We start from the raw sequence: 22,037 nt of genomic DNA, 5'->3' as shown, positions 1-22,037 counted from the left end.
TCTTTGTGTACTCCTACACATTCTCAGATGGACGAGATTGCGCAATGCATAATTTTTTTTGTGCCTTCACTTCAAGTTTGATTTGAATCATTTCAAAAGGAGAAATGTCATTTCTAATTTTGTCTTTTTTTAGGTTAAATGTAAAAATCTTCGAGTGAGCAGGCACGGTCATGTTTAAAAGTAGCATGGACAAGTGTGCAGCGAATACCACAATGTTGGTTGAGCAACACATGTATGAGCAAACTGGACCGTGCATTATTGAAGCTTTCCACATGATTCTTTTTTTTCTTTGAGTGTGGGAGAAGGTGAGAGTGTCGAGTGTGCCTGCCACTTTGAAGTGGATCCACTGCTAATCAGAGTGTGTGTGCGTGCGTGAGGCCAATGTGTTGGAAGGTGAGAGCGACACAAAAGGCAGAGTAGTTTGTGCAGTGCCATCACCAGCATCTCTCTGATGCTTCAGTCAGAAGGTTGAAAGCTGCAAAAAACAGTGATGTAGCAATAGAATTTTCAAAGGGGAGAAATTACTTTAGTTTTGTGTACATCCATCCATCCATTTTCAATACCACTTATCTAGTTCAAGGTGGTGCCCTAAAAAATTGCAATATGATCTTCAATTAGCATAACAACAACATTGTACAGAATAAACGGATAATTAATGAGATAAACACAACAGATACCTTGACTTTCTCTGCAAGCTAACCGAGAGCTGATGGTGATCTGATGTTGTGACATTTGCTGTCATCACTTTGTGTCTGAAATTAATTTTTAAGTCAACAACAACTGAGCAGCAGCAAATTAAAAACGTGTAAGCTGAAGTACTCATAAATGAAGTTACCGCTGTACAACTGGAGTCACCCAAGTCAGAAAACGTGTTTTTAAGCTAGCCGTTCAAATGACTTTAAAGAATGCCGGCGTCATAGCGGGTTTCACTTACCTTGGCAAAGATATGTTATTTTCTTTCTTCGGAAGTGAAACCCAGAATACGCAGAATTACTGTCAGATCAAGGCCCAAATAAAGCAGAGCTGCAGTGTTGTTGGATGCACAGATTAGTGTTAACAAACATTTTGGTAACAGGAAGAAAATTCTGTTCCTATAGGACTTGTCGGAAACTGATTGTGTCCGCAAGTTATTTTGTAGCCTAGCTAGCCTATATCACTAATTTATGCTCACACGTAGCGGCAAAACTTTTCTGACTGAAGCACCTAGGAGAATATGCCTCTTAGCCCCTCCCCCTTGCCTCTCAGTCGAGATTCAACATAGTTCCTTGGACCAATTACTGTTTCACTTTCCCATTAGGCAAGCCTTTGGAGTCGCCTTGTGGCATCTCAGGGCATTTCATAAAGAGCACAAAGAGAGGATTGTAGCCTAAAACAACAGTCAAAAGGTGCTGTAATTGCTCTGTAATGACAACGGCAGTTTTGTGGCTTGGTGCCCGCAATCGCTAAGCACAGCCAGCCCTGGCGAGTTTAAACCATAAAGATTCTGATCTTAAATCAGCCAGGAAGACGTCTCATTTGCAAACAGCCATGCTTTAACGTCAGAAGCTAAATCAGGCAAGCAGGCAAGTCCAAGCTGAACTGATAGCAGAAGCTACAGATAGCTGCTGCTTTCCAGCCTGACTACCAGAAAATGCTTCTCAAACATCAAATGGCATGGACAGAAAACATTATAGTTTAGTCGTCAAACTGACAGTTTCCTTCCTTGAACAGCAAGGTTTGCGCCAGTAACAAAGAATTACCTGAAAATCATCAAGTCAATACATGGCATTCAAGCAACATTGACAATATGCAATTGAAGTCATTTCCACAGAAAATTGCTCACTGAGGCACAAGAAGATTGTGAAGCAACATTGAGCTTCAATCGCCATCAGTTTAGAAGTGTTAGCCCTTCACTAACACCACACAATCTCAAGGTCCGCTTTTTATGTTTTGTTCAGAAGTGATGGTCTTTATTAACATACTTTATTAAAGTGCCGTTCATAGTCTCAAATTTTAACTCAAAAACATTACACTTAAAATGGTCAAAATGCACCTCGCTCGCAGCTGCCAGCTTGTGGGAGTTAAGTATGCATTGTTTTGCTTTTTGATTGATTTGTTACATTTGGGGGGCCTGAAGATTCCTGAAAATTCACCAAATTTTGTAACCACGTGTATCCAGGTGAAGCTGTATTTTGGGGGTCCTTAATGCAACATTGGGAAAATCACTCAGGAGGCAGACCTGTTTTATTTATTGAAACAAAATTGGGTGGCTATCATAATAGGATACATGAAAAAGTCTCAAGAACCAAAGATGACCAGGACGTTGGCCATTTTGGTTGGAACCAGTAATTTGGGGCAAACATCTTGCCTTGTACTTCGAAGAACTTCTAGTAGGAAATTGAGGTCTATTCAGAAGCAGATATTTCTACCAGATGGACAACGCTAATGTGAAAATCTTTTTTTTGATGAATGGTTGGCATGGCCTCAAAAGTTCCCGTAAAGAAGCTTTCGGGCGAGACCAGCAGACATTCATCAATAAAACCAATCAACCTCGCCAAACTGTCCCTGCCACTTTCTGTAGTGTTTTACTTTCTGAAGTGTTTTCGGTCTTGCAGAATCAGCGCGTTCAGATCGGTGCAACACGCGGCAAAAAAATAAAAAGTTTTCAGATATCACGAGAGTCCCGTAGCCTTGAGCTGGATCACAGTCCCCCAGCAGGGGATGCAAAGTGCCGCGACTTGATAATCTCCACTGATGTGATGGTTTCTTCTTTCAAGGCGCTTGCAATCTCCTTCAAAGACGAGCTGTCAGTTGAAACTACGCGCAGACTCCCTGCCGCCGCACATCTATTCATTCATTACAACATCCTGGATCGAAAACTATGTCTGGTCTCCTAGCGAGAAGAGATCAGAGGATCTTGTGAAGATGCTGAGAAAAAAAAGGAGAAGAAAAAAACATGGCATAACATAAATGAGAGATGTGAAGTAAAAGTTCCCTCATTGGATATAATGTCATTTGGTCAAACTTTGGAAATTTAATTTTCTTATAACATACTACATGAATGCATTTCAGCACTATTCGGAGATCTCATTTGTAGGCTAGTGAGGGTAAGCCGTATAGAAAATGGATGGATGGATGGTTAAAAATATCAAAAGGACAGCATTTAGTTGTTGGATTAAACATATAAACCACGAAACCAACACAAGTCCATCTGATTCCCATTCATACGTCCATTTTGTCCACCCTTATATCCATCACCATTATTTTTATATTTAACACGACACTTTTTGTGCCCAATGTGCGCAAAATATTCAGCTGCATTTTAGTGACAGCTAAGAGTTGAAGATAACTTTCTTTGCCAAACATGAGTCAAAAACACGCTGGAACTAAAAATGTCTCCTCTCATTCAGCCAGAATCTTACCTACTTTTGACATCAGACTGTCACAGTCAACGTGTCAAATGTCAGACAGCCTCATTCTTTCACTTTGAACCTCACTGCACAAGACATAATTGATTTTTGACATTGTATACAGAACAAAACTGAAATAATTGTGAGTGCAAAATCTTCATCTGAGTCGTGGATTTTATGAACCTTTCCAACCCTAGCAAAAAACAATCAACCCGACCATCCACACTGGAAAAAAATGGTGTGTTGAATTTACTCAATTTTATTTTGTCTAGTGGTTGCACAAAACCACTAGACGGTAGTGGATGTATAGTAGACTACACATCTAACTTATAAAATGTATCTGGATCCAGATGATTTTATTTCGTGCAACCTCTTGATGAAATAAAATTCAGTAAATTCAACCAAAAATCTTTTTCGCTGCATCAACCATTCAACAATGGATCAGATTGGGCTTCACCATGCAGTAAATCCATCAACACATCCATCCTTCTTGTCCTCTAATGCATCTCTCGTGAGAACAGACAGACGTGCTAATGCACGCTTTATCTCCAGTCGTACTGCTTACCGCAAATCTCTTATTGATCTTCCTTGGTTTTAGAGGCCCTGCAGTGGCTCCCTGTTTGTTTGTGGGTTGATTTTAAGATTCTTTTACACATTTATAAAAGCCTTAATTTTCTGTGTCCCTCTCATCAAGCAGTATTAATTTACCATATCAACGCTTGCAGCCTCTCGGGTCCTTAAGTACACTGTAAAAAAAGGCTGTGTTGAATTTACTCCATTTTATTTCATCAAATGGTTGCGTGGAATGAAATAATCTGGATCCAGATACATTTTTAAGCAGACTACACATCTACTTAAAAAAACGCATCTATACCCAGATGATTCTATCATGCGCAGCTACTTGACAACATAAAATTGAGTAAATTCAACACACCATTTTTTCTTTCGGTGTTCATTAAATTAATGATGTACAACTGAAGCTTCATGAAGCGCTTGTGACTCCTCTTGATGTCACTCTTGGTTCGAAGATGCCATGGAAATCGAATACATTTCCATTGAACTAGCCTTTATCTATAAACCAAGAGCACCACCTAGAGGAGTCAAAAATATCACAAATGCTTCGTGAAGCTTCATTTTCCCCATCACTACTTTTTAGTAAGACGCGGAGTGCAGACAGATCCACGGTGAAGTGATATTCCAAGTTTACAGCCCTTTTCTGTGGAACCGCCAAGTAGAGGAACTCTCAAAGGCAGTCCGCAGTGTTGATATGTTCAAAAGGAGGCTCAAGATCTGTTTTATCTCTTTCTTTTGACCGTGTTCGCTCACCGGGGGGCAGTCGGCTGACAGAGCTGTGATGGGCTCTGACTACGAAGTCGGCCTTCTTGTGGGGGTGGGCGAGGGGTCCTGACTCCTCAGCCTGCCTGGGGCAGGATCGTTCGACTGCAGAGGCATATTTGTTTGTGTCTTTTGTCATCTGTTGTTTGGGGCACTTTGTTTAGCTTTTTTTAAGAATGAAAATTGATAAATAAAGGTTTGGTTGATTGATTGATGGTTTACCTGCTTATTTTGCAACAGAGGACTGGAATGGAGGGTTGGTTAAAGTCGTTCAGTAATTATTTAAATGTGATGATTTGATAAGAGAAGCTGAAGTTAACATGTTTTGAGCGACTGTGTAATTCTGATGGTGTGCAGCGGTGTAAAATGGAAGTTTTTTTTTCTTTGTTTGTTTAGTTTTTTGGCATATCTGTAAGCTCACCATTCAATAGCACAAGGTCAGGGATTTTTGGTTGCTGAATCACTGCTGTGTCGGTCCTAACAGAAGTAGAGCTCACCCAGCACATCATCTTGACCCTGAATTATAGTTTTCTATTCAGGCAGTTATGTCAGTAATTTAAATAGGATCAGCCAATGCTCAAAAACAGCACTGACATTCTTTTCAGTGTGTGCAAGAATGTGAAACATAGGCAACAGATTGAGTGAGATGTATTTTAACTTTGGAGCCATAATCCCCCCCCCCCGCCCCCTCAAATAGCGGTGCAGCAGCTGAAAACGCTCCCATCTGACCTCACAGTCGATGCCATGCATCCATGTGCACCTCAGTTTGGATGCAAGGTCACAAAGAAAGCGGGATTGACAAGCACCCTGGCGCTCTCCACCTTGACGCACCTCAGACGGCAATCAGTCACTCCCAAGTTTGCCGCCACGCCACGCTCTGACAGAAGCGGGCAAACCGTGATGGATTGACTGAAGGGGAGATGGAGCGGTTTTTATTAAAAATAATGCACCGCACTGACTCAACCGATATACTGCAGACATGTCAGCAGCGACACGTTGGCAACGCTTGAGACTTTCCTCCTGATGGGTGGCTGTAATTACTTTCATTTGGAGTCCAATTCCAATAAGCAGGCTGATCTATCGGCCACCAGCAATATGACACACAAGAACGTTAAGAGTGAGCTTGTTAACACGTGAAACGATGGGGGGGATAAGCATAGATGGATATTGAGTGGATGCAGTTTTATCAGAACTGGACAATACTGTATGCATGTAGAGCATGGGTTTCAACCTGTTTTTCAAGAAACACAGTAGGTACATATCAGTGGTGGTAAACGTATTCACAACATAGTTAGGCAGGTAGGTAAGTATTGTGTACAAAAATATTGACTTATTAGACTTAGAGCGGAACTTAACCCCCCAAAATGTCTTTAAAAATATGTTCTATGAGCCTCCAGTAGTCTAAACACGGCATTCTGATTAATATTGTGTTTGTGGAATATGAGTTAAAATGCAGAATCCACTCTTTTTTAGACATCTTAGGGGGCGGCCATTTTGTCACTGGCACTTGCTGACGCCCCTTGACATGGACAAAAATGGGTGCATTTTACCGCTTAACTCATATTTCACCAACGCAATATTAACCAGAATGCCGTGTTTTGATGAGTGGAGGCACATAGAATATATTATTGTAAACTTTTTCGGGTTGACTGAGTCGGTTTTTTAACATGCTGAGACAAACCAAAGATGTCCAATATAGAAGAAAATTCTTTGGCATTACCATCCTTCACATTGTCAATGTGAATGTTAAAATCCCTAGTTGAGATAAAATGGTTGAAGTCAGGAGAGACAACTGATAATAATTCAGAAAACTCATCAATAAAACTTGCACAGTGTCCTGGAGTTCTATAAATGATTAAAAAGATACTTTTTGGAACATCCTTTCAAATAAAACTGAGATATTCTAAAGACAAAGTCACATTTCTGTGATGTTTATGGAAACTATCAATACAAGCTACAGTATGTGTAATAATACCTGCAGGAACATCAACTACTTGCATACCATATTAGATTTCTTACCTTTGAGAACGCATGTGGTGCTTAAGGCCCCAAGGGTAGTGGCCAGATCCTATCTTGGATGTAAAAAAGTCGCATAAAATGTCATTACACAAACTGAGCCATTACTTCCCCCCCACCCCCCCACCACATTTGCATGAAATCGCACAGGAGATGGAGGGGGTGCATAAAGTGATGGCGAGGCGCTTTTCACATCTCACCAGCGACGCGTCATGCTTCAGTATTATACAGCAATTACAGACACGGCTCACCTCTATTGGCTTCGTTGTTAACTGTAATTCTCTCAACATAGTGATTAATTTGATTTTCGGAGGGCTTTAAGCCCAGGCTCGGCTCCATAACGCATTTAAGAAAAGAAAATGGACTTCAAAGAAAGCAAAGCGATGCCAGTAGCCTCTTTTTTTTTTAAATTTTTTTGGTCCGTATGAAATTCATGTCTAACAAAATAATAAGCACTTGATAAACACTTTAGCACAAAGCACGCAAGCACATGTGCAAGTATTTGTATATGCAAGTGGGGCTGTTAGCAGATTACGTATGGCGTAATTGTAAGACACGTGTGTTATTAAAGTCATTTGTAGCGCCATTAAGGGCCCCTCTCTAAAACTGGCATGTTATGGCATTAATGTTGATGGAGGTGATTCGCAATGCTGACTGGGCAAGATTGGGGACAGATCAATAGGGAATGCGTGTAGTGTAAGTAAATGCAGTCAATACATCTTGCTTCTTTAGATGACTGGGATCAGGCAGACCAACAATTAGAAAAGAAAGAAGTACAAATACTGTAATCAGTTTCTATACTTTTTTAGGTGTCTTTGTGCCCAATGGAGAAGTTTCATCACTACATATATCTATTTATATATCCACAACTGAGTAGGGATACTACATACTTCTCAGTCTTGACACATCATCTTCAGACATACGTAATACATTTAGAAACACATTTCTGAATTGATTTTATAGGGCATTTAAGTAAAAGAGTTAAATTGGTACTTATACCTGAGCATTTTTTCCACAACTATCCATGCACAGTGAGTACTTTTGCCACCTCTGCTCATTTTAGGGTTTATTTTTGCATGACTCGGCAGCGGAGGCTCAGTGAAGCTGCACATATAAGTGCTCCTTTTTCCGCCTTCGGCAAGAGCGTGGCGTTGCATTCTTATCAACTCCCCGCCCTCAACGGCGATAAATTGGAATCAGTGGAGAATGCGTGAGTGGACTGAATCGCACAGATGGCAGTGGCAGCCTCTACAACCCAAGCCAAGTGTTCCACTGCACCAAGGTTATTATGGTTGACAAACGAAAGCAATGGAAACTAAAATTGAAATTAAAAAATACTTGAAACATTTGGAGTTTTTATCCTCAAAATACTTAGCGGTGTATTTTTTTTTTTCTATCTTGCACACAAGAAATACACTAAAATAAAAATAAAAATATAAAACTATTACTAAAACTAATAAAAACTAAAATAAAATTAAGCATTTTGGGGAAATCAAACTCAAAAACTAACAAACCCGTTCGGAACATTTATTAAAACTAACTTCCTTTAAAAAATAAAACTCAAAACGAATCACAGCAAAATGTAAAACATCTTAACTGTAGGTGGAAGCCACGAGCAAAAAAAAAAATACTACTTCCTGAATAAATAACTCTAAAATGCACTATGACTGCTTGACTTCGCAATTAGTGGATGTGGCTTCTTTGAAATTTTAAATCTTTTCAAAGGCAGATATTTTATACAACTTAATGGTCACTTGCAGCACACACCGCATGTGCCAGAAAGAGATCACAGTTTTTTCATGTCCTTTCACATCTCTAGTGTTTGATTAGTACTGTACTTTCTAAAGTCTTGAGGGCTGTGGCGGCAAGATCAAGACGATCTTGATCAAGCATATAAATGGTCTCCACCATATACGCACACATGATACTGGAATGACACAAAGATTAATGTCGTGCTGCAAAAAAAAAAGGCTTTTAGCCAACGCTCACATTTATTTGGATTCACTTTCACAATCTATAACAAAACGGTGCAGTGTAAAAACAGCGAGTCGTCATTAAAACTGCACGGATTTCAGCCGACACATTGAAAAAAAAAATGATGAAAATCCACCAGCTCGTCGGCCTGCAAGCGTTATTAATTCCCCTTCAGCCAGACTCATATTCTTAAAGAAAATAATTCTGCTGACTGATTTGCTTTTGTAATAGCCTCATAGTATGCCACAGCCACGCTCGCTCGGCTGGAACTGGGAGAGACGAAACTATCGATTGAGGGCCCGTCACCGGGTGGCAAAAGATATCTTTGAATGCGTTATTGTATTTGATCACTTTTTCACAAACTTTGCTATGATTACAACTATGACAACCCAATCCTTATACCCGGCCATGAACATAGTAATATTTGAAAGAAGATCAAGCTGAGAATAAAGCCCATCAAAATGCAGTATATTGGAGATGATATCATTATAAGTTTGAATAGAATGTTCACTTTTCTTAGCTTTTTCAAGGATATTATCAGTACATATATCTATTTAATTACTATCAAAATGCCTTTTTTTTTTAGTTATGCTAAAGTGAAATAAAGCAGTAGCACAGAGTATTATAGAAAAAGAAAATAAGAACCCCCCAAAAAAGTAATTAAAATGTGTTGCAAAGAGGACAAAGCACCTGAATGTATCCAATATTAGTGGGTAGTTATTAACTACTGAACATTTGTTTATTATGGTCTTATTGAAATAACAGGAGACAATATGCGTTGCAAAAATATTCACCCATTTGTCATTGTGTTATTTTGTTACATTACAGCCCCGAATTTAAACAATTTATTTGTGTGAACTTTATTTGATGGATCTGCACAAAACAACTTTTGAAGTGAAATGAAAAATCTATACACAAATACTCATTTTGATGTGTGTAGGTTTTTGATTCAAGCAGTTGACTGTTTTCTTGGCGTCTTACAGCTCTCAGTCCTCTTTGATTGACACTAAATACAATCACCTTCAAAAGTTTTGGAACTGTCACGATTATGATTGGGAGTTGTCCGTTCTTCAGAACGTTTTTTTCTTATTATTTCTTATTATTAATGTGAACTACCAATATCAGATGAATATTTTATTTTTGTGGAATAAAACAGCTCTGATGAATGTACGAGCTGAATGAATGGAGGGAAAAGGGCATGAAACCATGTTGTCCTTTTGTGTTGAACTATGAGTGTGACATTTCACCACACTGCTTTGTAGCCGCGACATGATGCCTGAGTGTTTGGAGCAGTACTGGCATTGCGCTGCATTTCACTACAAGATGGAGGGGACAATTTAATAGGCAGCGCCAGTGCTTTGTCATTCACCCACTGGCCACACACTGGGCCAGTCTTAAAATAGATCCCGCAATTATGTATCAAGTGAACAAATGCAAGGCTTTTAAGGAAATCATGACTATTGTCTTGTGGCACACAAATATGCAGAGGCAGCAAATGTACTCACACTTTGTATGCCAGGAGTGGCCAAGTTCGGTCGTCGGGCGACGACCGGACTTGGGCATCCCTGCTGTCGGGTACTTAGTGATGGGAAAATGAGGGTTCAAGATGATTCATGAACCCGTTGGTGTGTTTACTGAGCCCTCTAGATGGCACTCTCTGTTCAACACGGGGCTGGAAATACACTGACTAGCCATTTCTTAAACCCCTTTCTTTAAATCAACAGTGCCCTCTAGAGGTGTCAAAAATGACAATAACTGGTTCATGAAGCAAATTTTGAAGCTTCATTTTCCCCATCACTAAAGCTACTTAAATGGGAGTCTGCAAATACCAAAAAAAAAAACATTTGCTGAAACAATTGTTATGACTTGACAAAAGTACATAATAAATATTGTATGTATGATATGTTCAGAGGGGGGCATCGTCTAAGTTCCCGTCTGTATTTCCGGCCGACCCATATGGCCCCAGTCCGTGCCTCGTCGGCAATATCCAATCGGAGTCAAGAACATAATTTTCACATCACACGCAGATGTCACACAAACAGACACGTCGCCAAATAAAGAAAACATATCAAATAAAAGCAACAGACACACACGCAAAGCATGGTGATCGATGAAATAAAAATCTATTTGGGGCATTGCATCTGTGGGACCGAAAGGTTGACAACACTGTTTTTTTTATTTGGCTCCACGTCAGGAGTGTGGCCCCTGCGTGTGGCATGGTACTGGTAAGGCAGATCTCGACGCCGGGCGGGCCTGAAACGGACGAGAACTCACAGGGGGACAAAAGCAATGAGGAATGCCCACCTCTGGGTATGTGAAAAAAAAACCTACTGTCTCGGGCCCAAAATAACAACACTGGCCCCGTTTAAAAACAAACGGATACTCACGAGGGTGCAATCATTTGTCACGTACTTGCAGGTACACTCATAGCGGTTACACAACAGCTGCCTCGCATTCATTTTAAAATATTTTTTTGCTGTCAATTATTATTATTATCAATTATTACAATACTCTTTTTGATAACTTTTCATTTTTTCCACCTTTTAGAACCCAAGAAAAGTGAGTTTTACCTCCTATGTACTTTTTTTACGTCATCTCATCATCTTCTGAGGATTAAAAAAATAAGCCTATTTTGACAAAGTACGGAGTAGAAAGTACAGATACCTCTTTTCAAATGTAGTAAGTAAAAGACAAATATTCAAGTAAAGTACAGTTACCTGAAAAATCCAACGAAGTGCAGTACAATAAAGAATAATATATTCTTCATTACTTCCAGAAACTGTAAATGTACCTTTATTTTTCTGAATATAACACTGTAACACATTGTTTTATCTCTGTCTAAGGGTTCATATGGGCTATTATTCTGAAGGGAGACAGTTGCACTTGAGCACGGGGGGATAACAATGATGTTTATTAAAGCCAACAAAAACACAAAAATCAATAACCGGATGCAAATAAAGCACTAGCAAAAAGCTGGAGCGGGGGAAAAAAATAGCTGACAAAGCAGGTGGGGTTCACAAGACGTGACCGAGAATTAAATCCCAAAATAAGAGCCAGGTGGCAGTCAGGGAGCCAAGGGCTGTCGATGCAGCATGAGGAATTGTGTGTGTGTTGTTTGTAGGGTAATAATAGTATTTATTATAAGTAATAATTTAGTATAAGTATTCATTATTAATAATATTATAAATACATTTCATACGCCTCCCTAAAGAATGAGGTCTGGGGATGGGTCTGAAATCCAGTATGCACTAAAAATCTGTAGCGTAAAGTATCATTAGGAGAGATCTAGAAAAGTAAGTGACTTTCTTTGCAGTTTTTATTAATTAAAGAAATGTTTGAGTACCTTACAAGGTATCCGAATGCCTTAGGAAATGTTCCAGTTCCAGTCCTAATGTTCCAGGGAAATTGAAACATTTGGGTTTTTGATTCCAACTGATTCATGAACTTTAAACATAGAAACTGAAAAGTCAAAGGAGAGGAGACTGCCAGGATATCAACATGATCCAAAAGTAATACATTTTATTTAAAAAAAAAAAGTCATTCTTGGCGTGACATAAGCCTTTTTACACACTCTTTGTAAGACATTACGGTTCCTAACTATACTTCACATCAGCCAGCATGAAGGGATTCATTTCAAGCATGCATTTTGCATTTCGGCCAACTACTTTTTTGTTTTTTATTGAGTAACGAAGGAGCCAATAATAAAGGAAAAGCGACAAAGCCAGGAAAGATCAACAAGACTATTTTGTTCAGGTTTTCTGTGAGACCCGTGTGGCCGTGCTGGTGTTTCCCCAGAGTTCAGCAGTTGCCGTATATCTCAAGGGTGAGGCGCACACAAGTAATCCTTTTGATTTGGTGTTTTGAGCAGTATCTAAGTCCTGCGCATGTATGACATTCCCACGCGTATTTAAAGTTTGTTTACTCCCCAAACTCGTGTCTGCGCTCCCTCAGCTCAAATATTTAGACTGCGAGTCTGAAACACGTTGCTTTTGAATTGGACTAATTGGTTATCGTTTGAATTTCTTTTGCCCATACGTGTCTATCTCGTCTCTGAGTACATGTGTCCCGCATTATCAGTATTCCCTCTCTCCCGAGCCATATGAAAGTGTCACTCCACTCCCCCTTTTTCTTTTCTCGTTTAATGCACCAATGTTGAGTGTACTCTGTAGGCAGCTATTAATGAGAAAGCCTTATTAAACCTTAATGGCTGGATGGATGCCAATAAGAGTCGGGCTCATCCAATCATCAGCACAGAGAATCTCTAATCCACGCTGCGTGAAAGTGGGGAGTAGATCGCCACCCCCCCCACCCCACGCAACCTCACACCCCAAACCCCTTGCCAGAAGCGATTCCTCTGTGATCTTCCAACTTGAAGACTGACTTGGGGAAAAGAGAGCAATTTAGAGTCAAATGTAGTGTTGGGCTGTGGTAGAGACAACATTGTTAAGTTAACTTTCACGTATTTGCATTTTAGCATTTGGCCGGCATACGAGGTCAGACTTTAAAGGTCACAAACATGCTTTCAGTGTGTGCGAGTTGGCAAAACTATAAATGGTCTGCTTGAGGGTGGAGAAAAGAGGAAGTGATGTGCAGAGCTGTGAACAAAAAGTTCAAGGCCGTGGGTCGAAATACAGTGGTACTGCAAAGATGACGCACTGGACTGCATTTTAGCCAGGATTAGTTTTTTCTTTTTTCTTTTGAAAGAATAACCTTTTTACTTTGCTTACTTTACGTATGTTTACTGTCAGAGGACTATCGACAAGCCTGTCGTGGACAAAAGACGTTTGTGTGACTTCTCTTTGTGTGCTGCTTGACAAGATGGCCCTAGCCTCTAGATAAGACTTGCTAGCTGATATGTACTACATGAGCGGCTTATTGCTTTACATCACTTATGTGGTGGATTCCATTTCATACTTAAAGCTCAGAAATGATGCAAGTTGATTCCTCGGAATGGTCTTGAATCGAAATATGTTCAAGACCTTACAGTTCCCTGTAGGACTTCCCGATCCCCCAAGTCGGCAGCTGCATGTTTATTGATTTTTTTCAGAAGCAGATTTAAACGAATCGAAGCAGTGCTCGGTTTACATGCTCCTCGGCTGTGGAACAAACTTCCTGAGAAGCTCAGATCCGCTCGAACTTTCAGAACATTGAAATCTGGATGGACAACAGTTGACTGCTGCTTTTTCATGTATCAAAAATGTTTTGTTTTCGGCCTTTTGTTTTTGTGAATTTAACTTGATAGATATCCTTTGTCAGGTTATTGTTGTATTTTTTTCATTTAACCTGCTTGAGATTGATTTTGAAATTTCCATTTCACTTGTTTGTTTCTTTTTAAATCATGATCTTCCTCTGTAAAGCACTATAGCTATGCCTTGTGCATGAATAATGCTGTGAAAATGAACGTGCTTTGCCTCACAAGTTATCAATGACTAACAATATAAAGATGTGGCTATTTACTTGTCTGACTTGAAACGTCGCTAGTTCAGAAAACAAAGGATGATGAGCTCACTTATATACAAAGTATATGGAAAGGTTTCGAAGCATAATGATATGCTCTTTATAGTCGGTGTTCCAATACCCCCTATGCAGGGCAAGACGATCTACCCCTGACGTTATGGAGAGGCCGTAAGCCGATGTCATCGGACAAGCAATAGCATGAAACGGCTTTAAGAAACTATATAAACTGCATTTATTTAACACAACCTACTTTGCACCGGAAACAATGAACAAAGACAAAAACATGCACTTTGCATGTACCCGTGTCTAGCGATGACGTACACCCATCATCGGGTTGTAAAGCGTGACATATTAGTGGTGATGAATGTTTATCCCTTTTATTTTTTTTTTATGCAGCCCGGCAGCAATGTTGGCTTGGTTGACCAAATTGCTTGGAAATGAACCACGGTGTTGTGCCAAAAGGTCCCAGCATCGCAATAACAACATTGTATCAGCTCTTCTATCAGTGTTTGTGCACCCGAGCCACTTTTATATGCAGCAATCTGGCCTGCTATGACCGCTACTTACTTCTTGGAAGATGGCATTTAGTTAGTTTAATGTGTGATTTGGTGACATTTGTTCACATTTTCCCAAATCCATCCAACATCCATTTTCTATAGCTTATCCCAGCTGACTTGAGCCAGAAGCGGGACACACGCTGGACTGATCGCCAGTCGGTTGCAAGGCAGACATAGACAAACAAGCATTTACGCTCACACCTATGGACATACACAAATGAAGCCGGGATACAAACCTCAAATGCCAGAAATGTGAGCCAGGCATGCTAACCAATAATCCACTTTGCTGCTATTTCCCTTGATGTTGTATGAAATATTTGTGGATTTTAAAGAAGTAAGCAAGCAAGTGTTTGTGCGAGCATCTGCTGTATGACAACCTAGTGGGGGTGCAGGTTGGGGGTTACCTTATGGCAGATGAACAGACCATGATTCATTTGTGACCTTTCTATGTGTCTCAGATCAAAACAAATGAAAAGAGAGGCAGAGAGAAAAAAGAACGGTCACATTTAATATGGCTATGTCGTAGTTTGTTTAAAAGAATACATGTAGCATGTCAAATCTACGTCTACAACATTAGAGATACCTGCGTTCCAGCATAATCATCATGCCGATATTGTGCAGTGTTCTTCTCTGACAGCAAAAATCCAAAGTGAGCCATATTAACTTAGCACTCCGAATGCAATAAATTAGAATAAAGATTAATGAAGCTATGGATGCGATCATTCCTGAACTGCAATACAGTACTTCAAACGTGTTTTATGTATTAAAAATTCAAACGTGACAATAGCGTCAGTCTCAGTTGTCACATTTTTCGACATGATCTCTTTTGTTGTGTCACTTTATACACTTCCAATTTATTAATTCATATTCCATGCGGCTTGTACAGTACTGAAATCTTGAACTCCCGTGTCAGAATGCTGCTGCTTGTCTGGCTGGCAAGGGAAGATGGGTGGCCAATCTATCGAGTGGGTGTGCTGCTTACTGCATCCTGGTTTTGAAAGGGGCAAAGCAACAGCCAAGTTGCATAAACTGAGCAATCTACGCATATTTAGTGACCAGTCTTATTTAAGGGAGACTACTCAATAGTTCTTACCACAAAAGGGTTCAAGACCGGCAACAAAAAAGCTTGCGTATGCATTTTTATCAAGACTTCTCAGACCGGCGAATATGAAGCACCAGATGTCCTCACCATCAAAACGAGGCATTGATGCCTAAGGTGTTCATTCTGAAAGCCTTGAAGAAAAGTTTCAATAACTGTCATGAGGTCGGACAGGTTCAACCATGAAATATTAGCCTTGTTCACTATTTGACAAGCACACAAAAGAATATGTCCATGCTCCAAATGCATCTCCTCTCCGGGGCAAGATGAAGGTCGAAATCAATATAATCATGAACTTTTGAAATTTCCTCCCATTTCCTCTAAAAATCATTATTTAAGTAAAAGAAAACTGCTTTTAGCCCGCAGAGGACCAGTCGCCTCATGCTGATTACGAGCTGAAGGTTATTGTAAGCTTTTGTAGATGGAGGAAGGAGCAATGGAGATTTCACTGCTCTCAGGGTTGTATCTGCATAGTCGGTAGAGTTGTAGTCCTTAATGAAAAGTAATAGTCATAGTTCAGACGGAAAGAACATGATGGAGATGGATGAAAGTACATAAAGTTGTTCTGCGTCCCCCCCAGCCTCAACTTTGAATGGCAACTATCATAATTGGACCCTTGTTCAATTATTCATTGGTCTTGAGAGAGCTAGGGGCTATACCATCCATCAACCACCATATTCTGGATTTGTCTTTCGATTGACATAAACCAGGCTGCGTGGGCTCTTCTTCAATGAGACTTTATACATTAGCCAGGTTTGACTTCGACAATGGCACCCCACTACACCGAAAAGCCCTTTAACTGAGTAGTTGTTGATTAGTTTGTATTGCTTATCAGCAGGGCGGTGTGGTTGTCTTGTGGTCTCGGCTCAGGTCGGATTGTGCGAGGTTTTAGGTTTTAGCCAAAACATCTACACGCACAAAAAAAAGACCTAAGATTTGGGAGAGTAAAATAACGAGTCAGAGTGAGAAACAAATGAATTTAACAGGGGCTGAATTACGTGAATGTCTTGTGACCACCTATTTTGGACCGTTGGAGTCACTGGGCAAACCATTAAATCGATGCACCATCAGGTTTTGCAGGCCGTTGGCCACCACCTACCAGTGCAAGCAATACATGCCAGAAGAATGTTAAAGGCATGAAAGATTCTCCAGACAACAACATTGAAGGAGAAAGGACACTATGTCACATTTGCATCGAGTGGTACACTTTGGTTTACTCTGAACCCTCATTTTGTAACCCTAACCCTTTTTTCCATTTATTACACTGTTCTGTATTAACGGCACTGACAAGGAATGGGGAATTAAAGTTGTTCCGGGAGGTAGAATCTGTGCGTAAAGGAATGCTATTCTGCCAAGACAATTTTTAGCTTGACACTTAAGACTTGTTTTTCCCGCACTGTTTTGTTGAAAGCAATCTCTGATAAATATTACGTCATCTCATTATCTGATCTTCGGATGCCGTGTTGTCATGTAAAACAGCGGAAAGACTTCTGCTTCTCTGGGATCCATTGAAAGGGTCAAGGATGCTTTTCGCCAAGTCTCCAATTACAGCTCAGGTGCTGTGCAAGCTCTCTGTTAAAGAGGTTTCTTTTTTGAACTCACAATGGCAGAAACTAGGAAGTGGCTATAGCGTTACACAATCAACAGACTGAAAAGTATCAGGCTGACCTACTGGAGATGTTACCCAAGCTCTCAGCTGCAGTTACGGAAACACACCGAGCGTTTTATCTGAAAACTGCTTTCTTTTCATCCACATTTGTGTCTGTCTTCTGGAAACTTGCGGTTATGGAAAACAAGTTGCAGTACCAACTGTAAACTCTGCGGGCAGTGCCACGATTAGAAGCAAACCAGTCTCAGAAATGGTAGATACTAACAGAAGTAATATCTTAATGTCTTGTTTAATGGCCTCACCGCCGCTGCCTGCTATGCGGCGGCCAATTTGTCTTGTTTTTGAGGAGATTTTTGGTAACTCTGCCATTTTCACCATGTATCCAGTCAAAAACTTAATTTTTTTTATTCAGAGTTGGGAAACATCATTCAGAGCAGCACCATTTGGTAGATTAATTGCCTTAAGTGCTTTAGTACAGTCAAAACCTTTGTCAGCAAAAACCGCTGCTATCACCGCCGACATCAACACCCCCCAAAAAAAAGTCCTATCTGGCAGCCAAAACATGCCGATAGCTCTCAGGCAGTGAATCACCTGTAAGAAAGCTTCCATATGCTCCTCTGACGGGCGTGCAGTCAAAGTGGGAGTCTGAGATCAGACCGTAGCTAGTCGGGAGAATGTCAAAGGATGACGGCTTCGATGACTCACAATAGACTCTATGGTTAGTTACATCTTTGGCTGAGACTGATTAAATCCAATACCCGAGAGAGTTGTTCAACAAACTCTGTCAGTACAAAGGATAATGCTTTGTTTTGATTGAGACTGTCAGTTTGTGTCCTTTCATTTCTGTACCGCTTGTCGTCATGGGTCCCAGCTGAGAGGCGGTGTACACCTCGGACTATAGGAATTTTCCTTCACCATTTTGTTCTAACTGAAGGCTTTTATTATTAGACATGAGAAGACCAGACAGTGACGAGTTGTAATTGTCAAGGCGAGTTGGAACAAATGAAGAACTACAGTCTGTATCACTCATGAATACAATGGGCCGTATCTAAGCAATATTGTGAGGATGAAAAAAAAAGATTGGAGTTTGGAGTGGTGTAGAGCTGTTTCCAACAAATGTAGTGTGGCGCAAGCTACAAAGTCAACTTTGATTGCCATAATCATACAATTTGGTCCCAACAGTTGTCACACTAAAGATTTTTTCCCAGCCCCAAATTGTAAAAGTCCTGCAGTACAATACCTGTAACTATACCGATACCAGAAGATGCAGTCACTCTAAAATTAAGGCAAAAAATAAAAATCTAGAGAAAAGGCCCATTGTGACTTTGCTGAAGCCTATCAGTCAGGTTTCTGTAGCAGTCGCCACTTGCAGCCTTTCATGTGGCATTCAAGGTTTCATCGAATGCATGACCCTGGGCGAAATGAGCAGTGGAAAGAGCCAGAAAACAAGCACTTCTCTAGACTTTCACAGTATGAGTTGACTTCTGGCTGGACTGTCACAAGGTTACCAATGCTTGAGAACAATTGAAAGAACGAGGCCAAGTGTATCTGTGCATTTAAAACTCCGCTACACTCACCAGCCACAACATGAGGTACTTGCACAATCTAATGAGATTTCTTTTAATAAGCTACTAAACAAAAAAATGCTTTTTGTTTCAGCAGTGATGCCAATTCCCTGACTGCTTACCAAGAATTTTGTTGGTCTTGCTATTGTGCTTATAATGTAATAATTATACACAGCGATGATTTAAATATTGATTTTAATGTGAGTGGTTTACATTTTGAGCAGTTTTAATAGCACGGATATTATTTGCTGAGAATATTTTGTCCGTGATCAGGAGGCTCTGAGCACATTAAATGCATCGCCTAAGGGCGAGAAGGCGAGGAATTGTGCAGGATGTCAGGGCACTGACCCGCTTGCTGTTACGAGAAGGAAAGCCGAGGGACTATTAAGCCATAACATCATGGGCCATTCAATGTTAGCTGAATGATAAGATCTGCCGGCCTCGGGAATTGGAAGTTTTAATGTGAAACCAGCGCCCTCTCCCCGCCTTGCTTTAACCTAGACGTCACCTTTGTCTTTCCCACCAAATGGGTCACATTACAACCCACGATGACAAATAGCAAGAACGCTTTCATCAGAAGCGGCAAGTGCAAATGATCCAGGAAGGTTTTCGAAAATGGGAGGTCAGAAAGAAAGGAGGAGGAAAAGTGGGAAAATGTAGCTTTCAGGAACCAATGAGGCCATGCTCTTGTCTCATGCAAAAGCACAGGTCTTTTATCTAGGTCTCAATTATTCAAGAAGAAAGCAGCCTCCCCCCCCCTGTGAGAAGACAGCAGATATTGGACTCTACATTACCTTTCGACAAGGGAATATCGGGACTGCAGTACATTCCACCTGAGAGCCCGTTGCGGGATCCGGCGCCGGCTGCACCCCTAACGACATCATCCATTTCTCAGGGCCTCCTGGAACACGATTATGGTGATTTACAATTTATTCACATCTGGTTGTTGTGTAGAATTCCTTCGCAGCCCCTTCAGAGCAGCGTGATCTACTTTGTCTGGGCAAGCATCGACGCAGTACACAGCATATTGGAACAGCATCTAAGGCTATGTCCATATGTGCACGGCTATTTTTAAATATTTTCATTCCCCCCGCCCCCCTTCCTGCCTCAAAAGAAATCTCTCGTCAGACCAATTGTGCTTTAAATATTAGCAGTATTGAACATGTTGATATGTGTGCGCTAAAGCAACAGGTGGTCACCAAAGTGCCATTTTAGCCGATTATGAGAAAACATGTTTTTGAGGAACACTAATAAATTACTATGATTTTTTTTTTAGATGATGACAGTAAAGCTAATAACCACACCTTTCAGTACAATTCTTAATTGGGTTATAGATGTGCAACGATGAATCGACAACTAATAAAGCATCAAATTAATCGAATAATAGTTTTTATAATCGATTAATCGTTTAGAGACTTTTTTTTCATTTAAATTTGTCCAAACCCTCGGAATTGCAGGCTCTCAACAGTAAATATTCTCATATTTTTGTAGTTCTCCATGCACCCCATGCAGTTCTCCGCACTGTCAATTTGACATAATCTCCTGATTTTGTATAAAGGGTGGAATTGAACACGTTTTTCCCTCCAATTCATCAATTAATCGACAAAACTTAATTTATTATTAAAATAACAGTTAGTTGCAGCCCTGTAGGGATACAAGTGAGGAAATGAGCATTCAAACAATTCCAAATATTTTCACCTACGCGGGATCCATTCATAAAAAACACACTGAGCTACTGGATGATATAATGAAGCAAAGGTAACAAAAAAGAGTCACAAAAATTATTATGGAATGTAAAACCATAATATAAACCAGTATTTATGGCCCGGTCTTACATAAACAGATACATAGCACATCAGGAAGTGTAACAAACCGCCGACGTAAATTCAAATAGCAGCAGATGGCCAATTTCCTGAGACACTTCTCCTGTAGGCAATTTCAATATACTGGACGGTAAATCATATTATATGAGCTCTGGCTTCTGTAGGGATTATATAGATCATCTTGTTGCTGCCAGCTGTTTGAGTCACCTTGATTGACCTTTCCTGCACACTTGACACAACTCGTGAACATGCTTCATAAATACCGGCATCCCTCATACACGCAATACACACGACGCACGTTCCACATACAGTTGCCGGGCCTGCAGATATCGTCTGGTTCATCTCGCCTTGCCGGAATGCATCACACTCGTAAGAAGAGTGAGCGAGGGGTGACTAACAGGGGGAAAGAATCCACTTAAATGTAACGCCGTTGAATGGCGTGTACACGTACAGCAGGATTGCCTCAATAGATGGATGGCTTATCACAGCAGCATGGAATTTACGTGGAGATGGTTAGGGTCCATTTCACATTAAAAAGAGCAGAATGCACATTTCATGTCTCCCTTCTCAAGACTTGCAACTTTACATTCTTTGCAAAGATGTCAAATTAGACAGCCGAATATTTTTTTCTCCGTTTCTGAAAATGTGTCTGTTAGCCAGCTATTGCTATTTTTTCCCGAGGTATAAAAGTGTAGCTAATTACATTATACCGCCACCACATACATTTTCCGCCGATGACCTAGGAACTAGGCTGGGTGAAGATCCACCAAGCTTCCAAGTCACTACAATGTCTGCCATTGATACACTATCATGTCATATCCAAAACAAAAGCAGAGCTGTATGGCCCAGCAGTAGAGGGGGCGGGGTAAGATGTGGTTCATTTGCATAAGACAGGACCGTCCCTCAAAACTGACTATTTTCAGCCAGAATCAAAACAGACAAAAATGTGAATTTTACTCATTTCCACGAAAAGCATGTCATATTATTTTATGAAGACACCGGGAAGCTGTTTTAAATTATGAAAGCTACTTTGTAAAGAAGTCTGCAATGAGAGTTCCCTTTACATGCCTTGTCAAACAAGGACATACCGTACAATGTCTGTGAAAGTGAATCAAGCATATCATTCAAACACTAAACTATATTTTTCTGTTCAGAATTAGGAAGTAACAAAAACTCACACCTGCAACCCCTACCAAGCCAAACAAAGGTAGAG

The 22,037-nt window shown here is 40.4% G+C and overlaps 1 protein-coding gene across 3 annotated transcripts in view; it reads right to left on the bottom strand.

Moving 5' to 3' along the window:
- cdh22 (cadherin 22) overlaps positions 1-22,037 on the bottom strand; it is a 197,201-nt gene that overhangs the window by 146,438 nt on the left and 28,726 nt on the right. For 2 of the 3 annotated variants that reach the window (XM_086040608.1, XM_086040607.1), the window contains exon 2: positions 19,796-19,902. The exons of the other annotated variant lie outside the window; for it this stretch is intronic. The gene's annotated coding sequence lies outside the window, so the exon portion shown is untranslated. The remainder of the gene's footprint in view (positions 1-19,795; positions 19,903-22,037) is intronic. 3 annotated transcript variants of the gene reach the window in all.

The sequence above is a fragment of the Filicampus tigris genome, chromosome 9, assembly GCF_054856515.1.
Source record: "Filicampus tigris isolate MCC_2025a chromosome 9, RoL_Ftig_1.0, whole genome shotgun sequence".
NCBI lineage: Eukaryota > Metazoa > Chordata > Actinopteri > Syngnathiformes > Syngnathidae > Filicampus > Filicampus tigris.
The sequence above is the reverse complement of the archived record's forward strand: the minus strand, read 5'-3'. Positions and strand labels throughout refer to the sequence as shown.